Raw genomic sequence first — 12,034 nt, 5'->3', positions numbered from 1 at the left:
CATTTTTGGATGACATATAAGTCCAGTACACCTGTGCAAAGCAGGTTAAAGTGTTACCACATCACAGTGGCTGCATTTTATACCTACCTTGCACTCACTTTGTAGAGGAGTAAATGATGACCCCAGGGGCATGACAATGGAGAATTACCCCACTTGGGTCTGATCTTAAGATTGCATGTTAGGGTATGGCTACACTTGCAAATTTGCAGCAATGCAGCAGGGTGTGAAAAAACACCCTCTGCAGCGCTGAGCGCCAGTGTAGTCAAAGAGGGAGGTGGAGTTAGAAAGTCAGGGACAGAAAACCAAAATGCATCCCTAATCGTCTTTTTTTTTTTTTTTTTCTGCAAAAGAATTTGCTTTGTGATATCAGGGAACAAGCTAAAAAATGCCAAATTAGCCCTTAAAATCTCTTATAGCAAATTTCAAACTTAAATAGCGTGAAAGGAGAAATCTGAAAAGTGTGGACTTAAAAAAATAAATAAAAAAGAGAGAGAAATACTTTCCTGGAATTCTATTTTGTGAAAGACTCAGGGATATTTGGATTTTGGTAATGTGAATTAGAAGAGAAGTCTGACAAACAGAAGAGGTCTTTGAAATATTTTAGTGCAAGGGCTATTTCTTAAAACACACAAATCACTCTGATTTCCTGTGAAATTTACCACACACTGAGCCTCAAATCCAGAGTTAGAAAAACCAGCAGAGTGCTCAAGTTTCTAAGCAGTTGGCTTGTCTGGCTTGGAATCTCTGCTGGCTCTGGAGTCACATCAAATTCATAAGAACAGCCATACTAGGTCAGACCAAACGTCCATCTAGCCCAGTATCCTGTCTTTTGACAGTGGCCAATGCCAGGTGCCCCAGAGGGAATGAACAGAACAAGGAATCATCAAGTGAGCCATCCCCTGTCACCCATTCCCAGCTTCTGGCAAACAGAGGCTAAGGACACTGCACCTGCCCATCCTGGCTAATAGCCATCGATGGACCTATCCTCCAGGAATTTATCTAGTTCTTTTTTGAACTCTGTTATAGTCTTGGCCTTCACAACATCCTCTGGCAAGGAGTTCCACAGGTTGACTATGCATTGTCTGAAGAAATACTTCCTTTTGTTAGTTTTAAACCTGCTGCCTATTAACTTAGCTCCCTCTTCCCAATACTTCTGATGTCCTTGCTGTTAGGAACAGCCTCCTCCTACCCACTCCCTGCTTAAACTGACTGATATGTGCCAACAGCTTCCTGCTCCATTTCCCGATCCTTTCTGCTGGTACATTTACCAGTCTCCCCTCCTATTGCCTGCCTGCTGGGACATGGAATCCCCCACCATCTTCCTGGATTTTTAGGGTTGCATGAATGGGTGATTTCCATCACTATAATAAATGCCCTGCATGGCAGCTTGAAAAATGAAACAGAAATTGTTTAGGAAACATTTGAAAGTTTTTCTTTCTCTTTTAAACTGCCCCTAACAAGAACCTAGATGGATACAAATTGACAGACAGACCAGTGCAGTGACTAAGAAGGAAATTTTTTTTTTAAGGATTTACTGTAAAACCCACCACCTGTTCAGACAAGACCTTGATTGTGGTGGACAGAGGGGGAGGAACAAGTATCTGTGTTCTCCTCCATAAGCCACAATTCCCTAGTTCCTGGGATTATTTTTAGCAGTTTTGCACTCCCCTGTTTATTTTCTTTACACCAGTGCACATACTTCATTCCCTGTAACTTCCTTATTAGCACAATGGCAGATGGAGAGCTGAGAGAAGGACATTTCAGTGACTGAATGGCACTGGCAGAAAGGAAATTTTAGACCCCAGTTCTAATAATGTGCAATATATACGGCATATAAATCCCAGTTCCTATTGAGAATTGTCCTCTCTCACAGATTCCACATCATGCTGCCTTTCACATGCCTTTCTGAATGTATTTGATGCTTAGAGAGGCTGTAGCTTCATCTGCTTTTCATTTCCTCAGATGCTCTCAGCATCAGATTCTTTTTTTTCATGGTGAGCCTGTTGCAGCACTCAGTCTCTGTGACTAAGGAGGTGTTTAGTCTGTTGCAGGTTTTTTCCCCCTGTGGTTAAAAGATAAGGAGGATGATAAAAATTGAGGTCATGGGGGCATAAGAGGAAGAGACTTTACTGATGCAGAGGATCTGTCCAAACTGAAGGCATCTCATTAGCTATGGGCAATCCTTCAAAGTAATCAAATCAACAGTGAAACACAAAATGTCCATGAACTTCACATCCTTCTCATATCTTAGGTACTTAATGTGGTCCCCATTACTGCAGTAGCTGAGCGCCTCACAGTCTTTAATATATTTATCCTCACAACACCCCTGTGAGATAGAGAAGTATTATCCCCATTTTTCAGATGGAAAACTTGGGCCCAGAGAGGCTAAAGGGGAGAGTCACATAGCTCTTTAGGTGCTAACTCCCATTGATTTCAGGGGGAGTTAAGTGCCTAAGTGACTTGTCTAAGGTCACAAAGAAAGTCTGTGCCAAGGCAGTGACTTGAACCCAGGTTTATTGAAGTCTAGGGTAGTGCTTTAACCACTGGACAATCTTTCTTTCTTAGTGCTTACCTTCTGATGCTCTCTGTGGAGCTACTGTTGATTTGCTCATTGGTTCTTTTCTTCATCTTTCTGTTTTCCAACATCAATTACTCATTTGCTCAGGAAGACAGGCTATTTGATAGTTTATAATTTTTGTTCCCCTCCATTGTGCGTTCTCCTTCTATATTGGCATTAACTGATGCATTTTCAGGCTGAGTCCCTATATTCCTTACTCTTAGTGTCTGGTTCTCTGATCACTGCAGCAAGGTCACTTGGGAAGCTTTAGTGGCCCGAGCATCAGCTTTGAAATATTAGATTCCCTACCACCGCAGCAAACTGGACCAGCCCTTTCAGTCTTTAATGGGGCCTAATTCTGCTCTGAGTTACACTGAACTCTATAAGAGCTTAATCCTGAACTATCGAAACTAATGTGAGTTTTGTCATTGTCATGCTGTACATCCAAATTAACTCCACTGGAGTCAGTGGGGTCACCCCAGATTTACACTGTAAGAATCTGGTCCATTGGTCTTTTTGGAGGAGATCTTAGAAACTGAGGCCCTGTCTTCTCTGCATGACATTAAAGACTCTTTTCATATACTTTTGCCCCAGTGTCTTGGGCTGAAATGTCCTCTCTCCTTCACTGTTGTGCCATAGTATCAACTGGTATGTCTATCGGATGGGACCTACAACTTCAGTGGTTCTATGGGCCAAGTGCGTTGGGATGAAAGGTACTATATAAAGATCTATATGTTAAAAATAATAAGCATGATGCTACAGATGTCTGTGGCTTGCATCACTTTGTCCTGCTTCCAGAAGGTAACTATGCCACCTAGAACTTGCAGCATCCTGGAAGCGTAGTAGGAAGTTATATTAATAAATTCCACATACTGCTTTAATATTGTTGGGCCATGAAACAATTTGCAGTCTAACCAGTTTGCATTATGTTAAACAAACACAGAGGCTGCTAGTCCTAAGCAAGAGCAGCGTGTATTAATCATATTGTTTATAATGTGCTTATTTGCTGATTTGGAGGTGAAGCGTGTTTGACATTCCCAGTGCTCACTTAGCAGTGAACTTTGCTTTACACTGGACACGTCTCTCTTTTTCTGCAAACCGCAGTTACGTCTTCCAGAGAAATGTTTACTGCTTGCGGGTCGCTGACATAATTTTAAACATCAGCCTCAGCTGCCTGAGCTCAGGAAAGGGGACAATTTGAATTGTTTTCCTCGTGGCCTTTTAAAGCTCTGGTTACTCTTTTTACACTCTGAACCATGTCACACTTTTGCTTAATTCAAGCATCTTGAAATGCACGAAAAAAGCAGTTATTTGAGACCAAGTGAACATAAACAGTGCAGAACCTGCCACTCACATGCTGTCACTTTGCTTTTACAACAGACATTGGAAATTTGCTCATGAAAAGTTGACAGCCTTTGAAATAGAAATCGTGTAGAAGTACAGTCAAGGCAGCGACAGGACAAACTTTGCACACACCATCTCGACCACCCACCAACATACATCCTGTTCTGAAGGGTTGGGAGGTGAGTGGGGCTTTATTTTTTGGGGGAGATTTCCCAGTGTTTCACCAGCAACGGAACGACTGGTCAGTGGCTGGAGAGCTAACCTGGTTACACCACTGGCAAACACTTGTCATCTATGCAGGCTATGAGCATATGCACATGGAGCTCCAGGATCCAGGTTTCATGCTTGGCTCTGCAGGACTGTGGTTCATTTGGTAGCTGTTGAGGGCTGATTTTTGTTTTCTTTTGTGACTCCAGGAATTGCCAGCTACAACGGTGTTCTGAAAATTTATGATTGGCTTGAATAAACTAAAGGGCTTGAAAATGGGCTTGTCTTTGAAATGCTTGCAAAGGGTCTAACATGGCTTCATGTCCCTCTGTCTGCTAAAAGGAATTGGCTTACACCACAAAACCTGAAAGTGAGAGAGATTTTGATGTGGTCTCATGAAAGAGGCTGTGGGATGGGGTCAATGCACCCTACATTAGGCAGGAAAGGGTTAATGAAAGCCTGTGGAGCCCTGCTCCAAATTACAAGCTTGGAGGGAAGGGTTAAAAACCCAGCTCTCTTGGGGGCTGGCTGGGAGGAGAGGAGGTCTTCTTATGCCAGGTATATCCCAGGACTGCCTGAAGAAATGCCTCACTGGAGCTGGAGGATGACTAGATCCTGGAGCCTCCTTAGGGACAGGTAGGCCTGGCATGGGGCTCCTAAATCTACTTTGTTCCCTGGGAGTATGGGGGCTTTCCTTTTGGAATCTGTGGAGGAGTGTGCCCAAGAAGGGGCTTGTAAAAGGCCTAGAGACAGGCTGTGGTAGGAAGCAGTGGGGCAGCACTTCGCTGCTTATTACGGGGTAGCTGGGCTACAACTCAGAGCAGAGGGAGGACTTGGGTTTCCCTACAGGCCCCCTGACAAAGGAGATGTTCATAGAATATCAGGGTTGGAAGGGACCTCAGGAGGTCATCTAGTCCAACCCCCTGCTCAAAGCAGGACCAACTCCCAACTAAATCATCCCAGCCTGAATCATGTTGAGGCCATGGAAATAAAGGCTGGAAAGGACTTGAGTCTGTAGTTTAGCTGAAGACCCCGTGTGAAGCTGCTGGGTAATAAACAAGGTTCGGTTACCCTGGAATGGGGGGCCACAGGTGCCTGGCTAGAGGGCTCAGTCATGAGGAGAAGTAGATCACCACTGAACTGGAGCAGCTGTTGGTGGGTGGTGCCAAAGGAAAAGCACCAGGCTATGCCACACCCAACCATGCGTCAGTGGTGAGTCCGCTCTTCAACAGGTTGATTTCAAGGGCAAGGATAGTGATTTGTTTTAAAAGATTGCTGCTATTTGAAAACTGGACCTGATTCTGTATCCGTAACGCCATCAAGCAGACTAGGCAAGAGAGGGGAATATTTTCAGTATCAATCTTTGAAACAACCTAGGCAGCTTTTCAAAAGTGAACAAGAACTCCAAGGCCTGGCAAAACAACTCCTGCTCTTGCATTCCTGACCGAAATGCCCCCTTAGCCTAGGGCAATGGGTGTGGGTTCTGAGCTCTAGGTCCACCTTTTCCATAGAAGAGCCTGAATAAATATCACTGTGGGTAGGTCTACGCTGCAATAAAAAAAACACAGCAATGAGTCTCGGAGCCCAGGCCAGCTGACTCGTGCGGGCTGCAGGGCTAAAAATTGGTGTAGATGTTCTGGCTCGGGCTGGAGCCCAGACTCTGAAACACCATCATGGGGGAGGGTCTCTAATCCAGGGCTTTAGCCTGAGCCTGAACCACTACACTCCAATTGTATAGCTCTGCTGACCCAGGCTAGCCATGGCCTTGCTGTGGATCTTTTATTGCAGATTAGATGTACCCTGTTTCACAATCCTTATTTAATGAGAGCTTATACCACGCCCAAAGGGAAGGAGCAAAATCACTACTCCCATTATCCAAACGGTCTGATGGAGCAACATAGGGTCAATTTTTCAAAATAGCTTAGGAGGGCCAAACTTTCAAGAACTGAGAAACCACATTTCAATCCAGACTTTCAAAACAGCTCAGCTCCCATTTAGGCACCTAAATAAGGGCCAGATTTGCAAAAGGGCTCAGAAGTGCATGTTGGGTGCTGGCCCTAGTTGTGGGTGCTGCTGACCTCTGTTTAAATTCTGGCCATAAAATCTAGAAAGTCACATAGGAAGGTCACATACCTGGCTGAAGATCACATAGAGAGCTGGCAGCAGAGCGGGGAATATACCCCCATCTTGTCCATAAGGTTAATAGTTTGTCATCCTAAAAAAATAGGAAAAGATGGATTTTAATCATGGCAAACATTCACGGGTTCAAAAATGTAATTTCTTTTAAAGAAGGAGTAGCCATTGGACATAATATATCATTACTGTAATCTTGTTTGTCCTAGGAAATCGTGAGAAGTCAGATGAATACTCTTTTACAGCAAAAATTGTTTACAATCATTTCAAGTGTGTACTCCTCTTTGCGGGTTATATAGAGAGCCCAATTAACCAAAAAACCCATAGAGGCATGTTGAGTTGTGTGCTGGGCTGGGTGAGGAAGACCATGGCCTTGTATGACTACAAGATTCTAAAAAGGATTGCCTATTTCTATTTCAAGAGCTGTCATAATTAACTACAACAAATTCTGGAAGGGATATTAAACCTTGTGCTTCAGAGCTTTAGCTGATCTCTGACGATTAGAGGCCAGGCTGACACCTCAGTAGGGGCCAGATCCCTGCATAGGACTATTATGGTGTTCTGACACTTTTCTCTAAAGCGTTTGCCAGCCACTGTCAGAGACAAGACATGGGACTGGATGCACCTTGGGTCTGATGTAGTGTGGCAATTCCTGTGTACCTATGAAAAAAGCAGTAGAAGCCGTGATTTCTGTCTTAGCGCTGACAAACTCAGCGTTACAGTGGCTATGCTGTGATGGCTTTTCAAAAATGCTCAGTGTTTGGCCAATTCTGCTCCCAGTGAAATTAGCTGGAATTTTACCTGACTCCAATGGGAGCCAGAGATAGACCAGGCACTGGGTCCTTTTGAAAGTCCTACCCCATGAGAATCATCTGCTGCTGTTGATTATGTGGGCAGTGTAAGATTTTTGGCATACTCAGGTATTTATTTCCTTGTTTTTTATGAGCTGGTGTTTTGTAAATGATGGGACTACTCAATGCACTGTTGTCCTAAGTAACCTTAGCTGGTTCTTGAAATGGAGATTTTAGTTTTTGGAGTTACGATCAAAGTACAGTTTTCTCCTGGCATATTAGCAGAACACATGAGCAGCCTCTAATTTTCCTGTTTGTCATGTCCACATTTATAACTATTTGTACTTTTACAGATGCTCTGAATGTCTCTAACATATTTTCACTGTTTCTATTATTTATGACTGTTAAATGCAATTTATGAAACCTGGAAAAAATATCCAGCTATGTTGGCTGATTGCAACTAACAATTCCCTTTGTTGGTTGGAGCTGGGGAGGTGATGGAAAGATTGACAATTCACACCTGTTTTTGTCATAAAAGATGCCTTTAACTTCAGACAGGCTCAGTAATACTTCTGCTGAAATCTTCAGTTGTTATAAAATCCCTTTCGCTTTGCTCTGTGCAATTGTTTATTTTATGCTGCAGACTACTTTGTATTGTCAGGACATCATCAAATCCAATATTTTACTTGGCAATGGCTCTGGTCACAAGCTCAGCCGTTCAGAATTTCTCATCGCTAGCAATCGGCAAAACCCAGGCAGACTCTTACCATCTGCTAATGGACTTATGTGGAGAAGAGGAGGATTAACAAAGAGGTGATCTCAACCGCTCACGCTTTGCGTGAAGTGTGCATAGTAATGTAACATAACTTCAAGAGCTGCATGCTGATGATCAAAAATCCCAACCAGTGGTTATGTCTGTAGATTGCTAGCTCACTGTTGTATTAGAAGGTCTATTGATCCTGAAGGCCATTAGCAACTTGAAATGAAAACCTATTTCTTATCTAAATTATTTTCCATCCAATGGGTGTGAACGAACACATATACACACACCCTTGTTATTTCAGGGGCTTGGGGGGAGGGAATGCTTGTGGGTGTTGAGCTGTGCACATTAGTTTGATACTATGAGGTTCCTCACCCCTTTATTAGGAAGTACTAAGGTGTTGGTCTAGACACTATGGCCCAGATTCTTCAGCCTGGCAGAGGAGTGCTCATCAAGTCTGGAGAGGTGGATCTAGGAGGCCCCTGACCAATGGGGCAGTTGCCTTGTGTAAATTAGAGCAGCCTGAAGGCTACTCTGACCTATGCTGGGTGCCAGTGATACCCAGGAACCATTCTGGCAGCTGAGCACTAGTTGGATGCAGGGATCTTGCCCAGACATCCTTTTCTTTGGGCATACCCATGCCCCCTGGTCACGTGGTGGTGTAGGAGTTGCCATCATGACTCAGTGCATCCCGGGAATTCCCCTATTCTGGGAGCATCCTGTGGTGGCTGGCCCCACTCACTTTAGGGAAGCTTTTCCCACAGGAGTTGTGCCAAAACAGCCACAGAATACTGGCAAATAGAGTGGATCTTACAGAAGCTATATGGCAGTGTCTAGTCAATTAGTGTAGCAAATTGTAGTATCTTTTCTCAGGGATCTGAAAGCTGGGCTGCTAACATTGAAGGGCTTAATACAAAGAAGGCCCACAGAGAGTTAGATGGACTTTGCAAAAAGCAATGTGGAAATCTGTCACATTTTTGCCTTCCCAACTATTTTGGTACCTGGTGACCCACTGTTCCATCCAAGAACTACTCCTCAAAGCCCTGCATTATGGTGACCCAGCTTCAGCTAGAAGCAGCCTAACTGTGGCTCCCCTCCTCCCTGAGAATTTCTCCAAGGTGATGTCACTCTATCACATTCACACTTGGTTTCTCTCTTTTTTTTTAAGGGCAATAAGAATTGATGGAGAGATTGTACGTAGGGGAATGATATATAGGGATGGGATGGCTCAGGAATTTATTAATGGGCTATAGAGCCTTTGGCTACTAGGTCATTCATTCCAGTAAAGCCAAGATCACTGTTGACAGAACATCATCTTTTGATGGACAGTCAATATTCTAGTTGGAATGGGTTCATTGTTTTAAAAAGGCTCCTAGTCAGTGGGTATCTACAGAAGGGAGAACCTCACTAATTTGGCCCCATTGCTGGGAGTCTGGGCAAAAAAGCCAGTGTCTGAAGATGGTCCCTTGAATCTAAATTCCCCTATTGCCTCAAGTGGTTGTCCCATCAGGGGTCAAGCGCAATGGGCCTGATTCTCTACTGCTTTGCACCTTATGTCGTCATTTAGACCTGTCCAACATACTACCAAATCAGAGTGGAGGTCTTGCACTTATTTGTCACAGGTGTGAATGACAACACAAATGCCAGGTAGTAGGGAATCCAGCCGAGGAGGCTTGCATTGCCATGGCTATTCTGTGAGGCTACACTGTGAACACTGCAGGGGCAGCCATGTGGCACCTTTCAGTAGCACTTGGTTCCCTTACACCCATGAAAACCCACATCCCTTCAGTAAAATGCTGCATTGTCATGTGCTCCCAACACCTCTCCTACTTATCAGAAACTCAGACAATCAACCTGTCTCTGGCCTCTCAACTTCCTTTCACCATCTCTGCCTTTTTCAGCAGTTTTTAAAGGGCACCATCCACTGCGTCTTTTGCTGCACTGGGTTGATAATTGTGCTAACAGAACGAACACCAACATCAGGAAGATTATGCTGGAAGAAGCTGAGTCCAGCATTGTGCCATGGTGCATTTAGTCCCCTGGCCAGTAGGGAGACTTGCAAATTAAAAACACTGCACAGATGGGCTACCTCTGGGAAGTTGAGTGGGGTTAGCCTGCAGGCCTAAATTTTAAGAGGCTTGTGGATTAGAGACTAAACCAACCAGATCAGCCCTAATTACTTTGGAATGATTCATTGCTGGTCACCGTTTTTTGGGGGGAAAAGCAAAGACCTATAATGGAGCTGCTGTAGTGGGAAGACTGGATTGTGTCTCATCTCTAGAGAGCACTATGGGGTATTTTGGCAGAGCGCAATGGAAAAAACAGGGACTATGGCTGTCTTCGCAGCTCTTGGCCATGTGGCTAACTTAGCTTGTTTCCAGCCCTGCCAGACCCCTTTGCCTTCATTAGCACAAACAGCAGCCCAGAGAAAAGCAAAGAAATGTCTCCCTCTGGCTTCTCCCTGTTCCACAGTCTACACGGATCTGAGCATCCAGCAGTTTCTGGCATTAGTGAACTAGAAGGAGATGGTGCAAATTACAACTCATGTCATCTCTGGCTTGGCATTTCAGAACTCTGGAGTCAGCTTTGAATTATCCCTGCAGGATTGATTTTTGTTTTAATCGTTAAGTGGCTTGGCTCACAACTGTTTGATTTTTCCAAATGGCATAAATCTATAGACGTTTGCCTTTGGCTCAGAAAGTTCCTCAATTGGAAGTCAAGACAAATGAGTTTCCCAGAGCCAAGATCAGCATCTGGAGTCAAATAATGAGATAACGGCCCGCCCCCGCCCTCCCAGAAACCCCCCAGTCAAACAAAAAACCACTTTCATTATTTTTCACATGCATTGAAATTGTTGTTATCCATCCCGTGCCCCCAACCACATTCCAGCCCGATCCTGTGAACCCAGGCACAGGAAGAGCTGGCACCATTCTCCAGTAAGTCTGCCATTGCCACTAAAGATGAAAACCTCCTGTAGAGCTACACATGTGACACCCTGGAAGGATTCCCCTACCTTCCCTTCCAGCTTCCTGAGCTAGGCTTTGGAACAACCTAAGCTGTTAGCCCTTGGATAAACCTGTGTCTTGAGTGCAGACTGGGAGTCCTCCATCAGTGCTATACAGACCTCCAGTCAGGATGGATGTAGTCATAAAAAACTAGCAAGCATTATCCTCTATTACCAGCAACCAGGGGTGCACGTGCACCTAGTGGTGGGACATGCTGGGTGAGGGGTCAGGGTGAAAGGGGCATGACCAGAACACTTTGGGCTTTGCCTATTACTCTGGGCTATGGCCAGCAATCTGGGCTGTTCCAAGGGATAAAATAAGAGGGGAGGGAGGCGGGATGGGGTGATCACAGCTTCTCCTCATCTGCTAGAGTCCGAGGTAGAGCTGCCCCTCCCACCTGGTGTGGTGAGAGCTCCCTCTCCTGTTCAATCCGTTTAGCCATCAGATTGGTCTCATTTACACTGGGTGCCATGTTGATCCCTCAGAGCAGCCCAGAGGCCCAGAGCTCCAACCCTTCATCTTGTGAAGTGAAGCATAGAGTTGAGCCCCCTGTACCTGACTCTGTGTGTAGAGGTTCCTTGGGTTGGGTGTGGGGAGGGGAGAAAGTTCCCCGATCTCTGGGTGGGTAGCTGGCTAGTTGAAAGCACTGTACTGGCTATGATATTTGTGTTCTAAACTAGTTCTGCAGCAGATTCTCCCTCTCTGGGATGTTGAAATGAAAGCATTATTATTTTGTATTGCTTCTCCCCTCTGCTAGTCAAAGCCGATTAGCATGGAAAACAAACCTGCCTCCCTCCCAGAATAGGATCCTCCTGGGCCCTGCCAGCTTATCACACCAATAGAACTCAAAACCAAGTAGGAAATACTTGACTGACATTCTGCTGCCAAAAATATTAAAGGTTAAAATAATTCCTGGCAGGACAGCGCTCCCCTGCTGCTCCCAGGTGGAGGATACGGTGACTCCAGCTCTGCCTTTGTTTCTTGTGCCTCTTTTAAATTAGTGAGTGAATTTAGCACACAAGAAAGTGAGGGACAAATAGCCCTGGCTAGAGCCAGACATGATGTGGCAGGAGGTGTGCAAACTTCCTTCTCAACACACCTCTGTCAGCACACTCTAGTCTGAATAGAAGTCATTATAATGTATCTGTATTATCATAGCACCTGGGAGCCCGAGTCATGGCCCAGGACCCCATTGTGTTATGACCTGTACAAACACAGAACCATAAGATGGTCCCTG

At 44.8% G+C, this 12,034-nt stretch overlaps 1 long non-coding RNA gene across 1 annotated transcript; it reads right to left on the bottom strand.

Annotated features, from left to right (window-relative positions):
• Nucleotides 1-1,462: 1,462 nt before the first annotated feature.
• On the bottom strand, nt 1,463-6,608 carry LOC120383829. The gene is made up of 3 exons (XR_005588545.1): nt 6,431-6,608; nt 6,242-6,323; nt 1,463-2,062 (listed from the first exon to the last, which is right to left on the bottom strand). It is a non-coding gene; the product is annotated as an uncharacterized LOC120383829 (long non-coding RNA).
• Between the last annotated feature and the right edge of the window lie 5,426 nt (nt 6,609-12,034).

This window comes from Mauremys reevesii, linkage group 15 (genome assembly GCF_016161935.1).
Source record: "Mauremys reevesii isolate NIE-2019 linkage group 15, ASM1616193v1, whole genome shotgun sequence".
NCBI lineage: Eukaryota > Metazoa > Chordata > Testudines > Geoemydidae > Mauremys > Mauremys reevesii.
The sequence above is the reverse complement of the archived record's forward strand: the minus strand, read 5'-3'. Positions and strand labels throughout refer to the sequence as shown.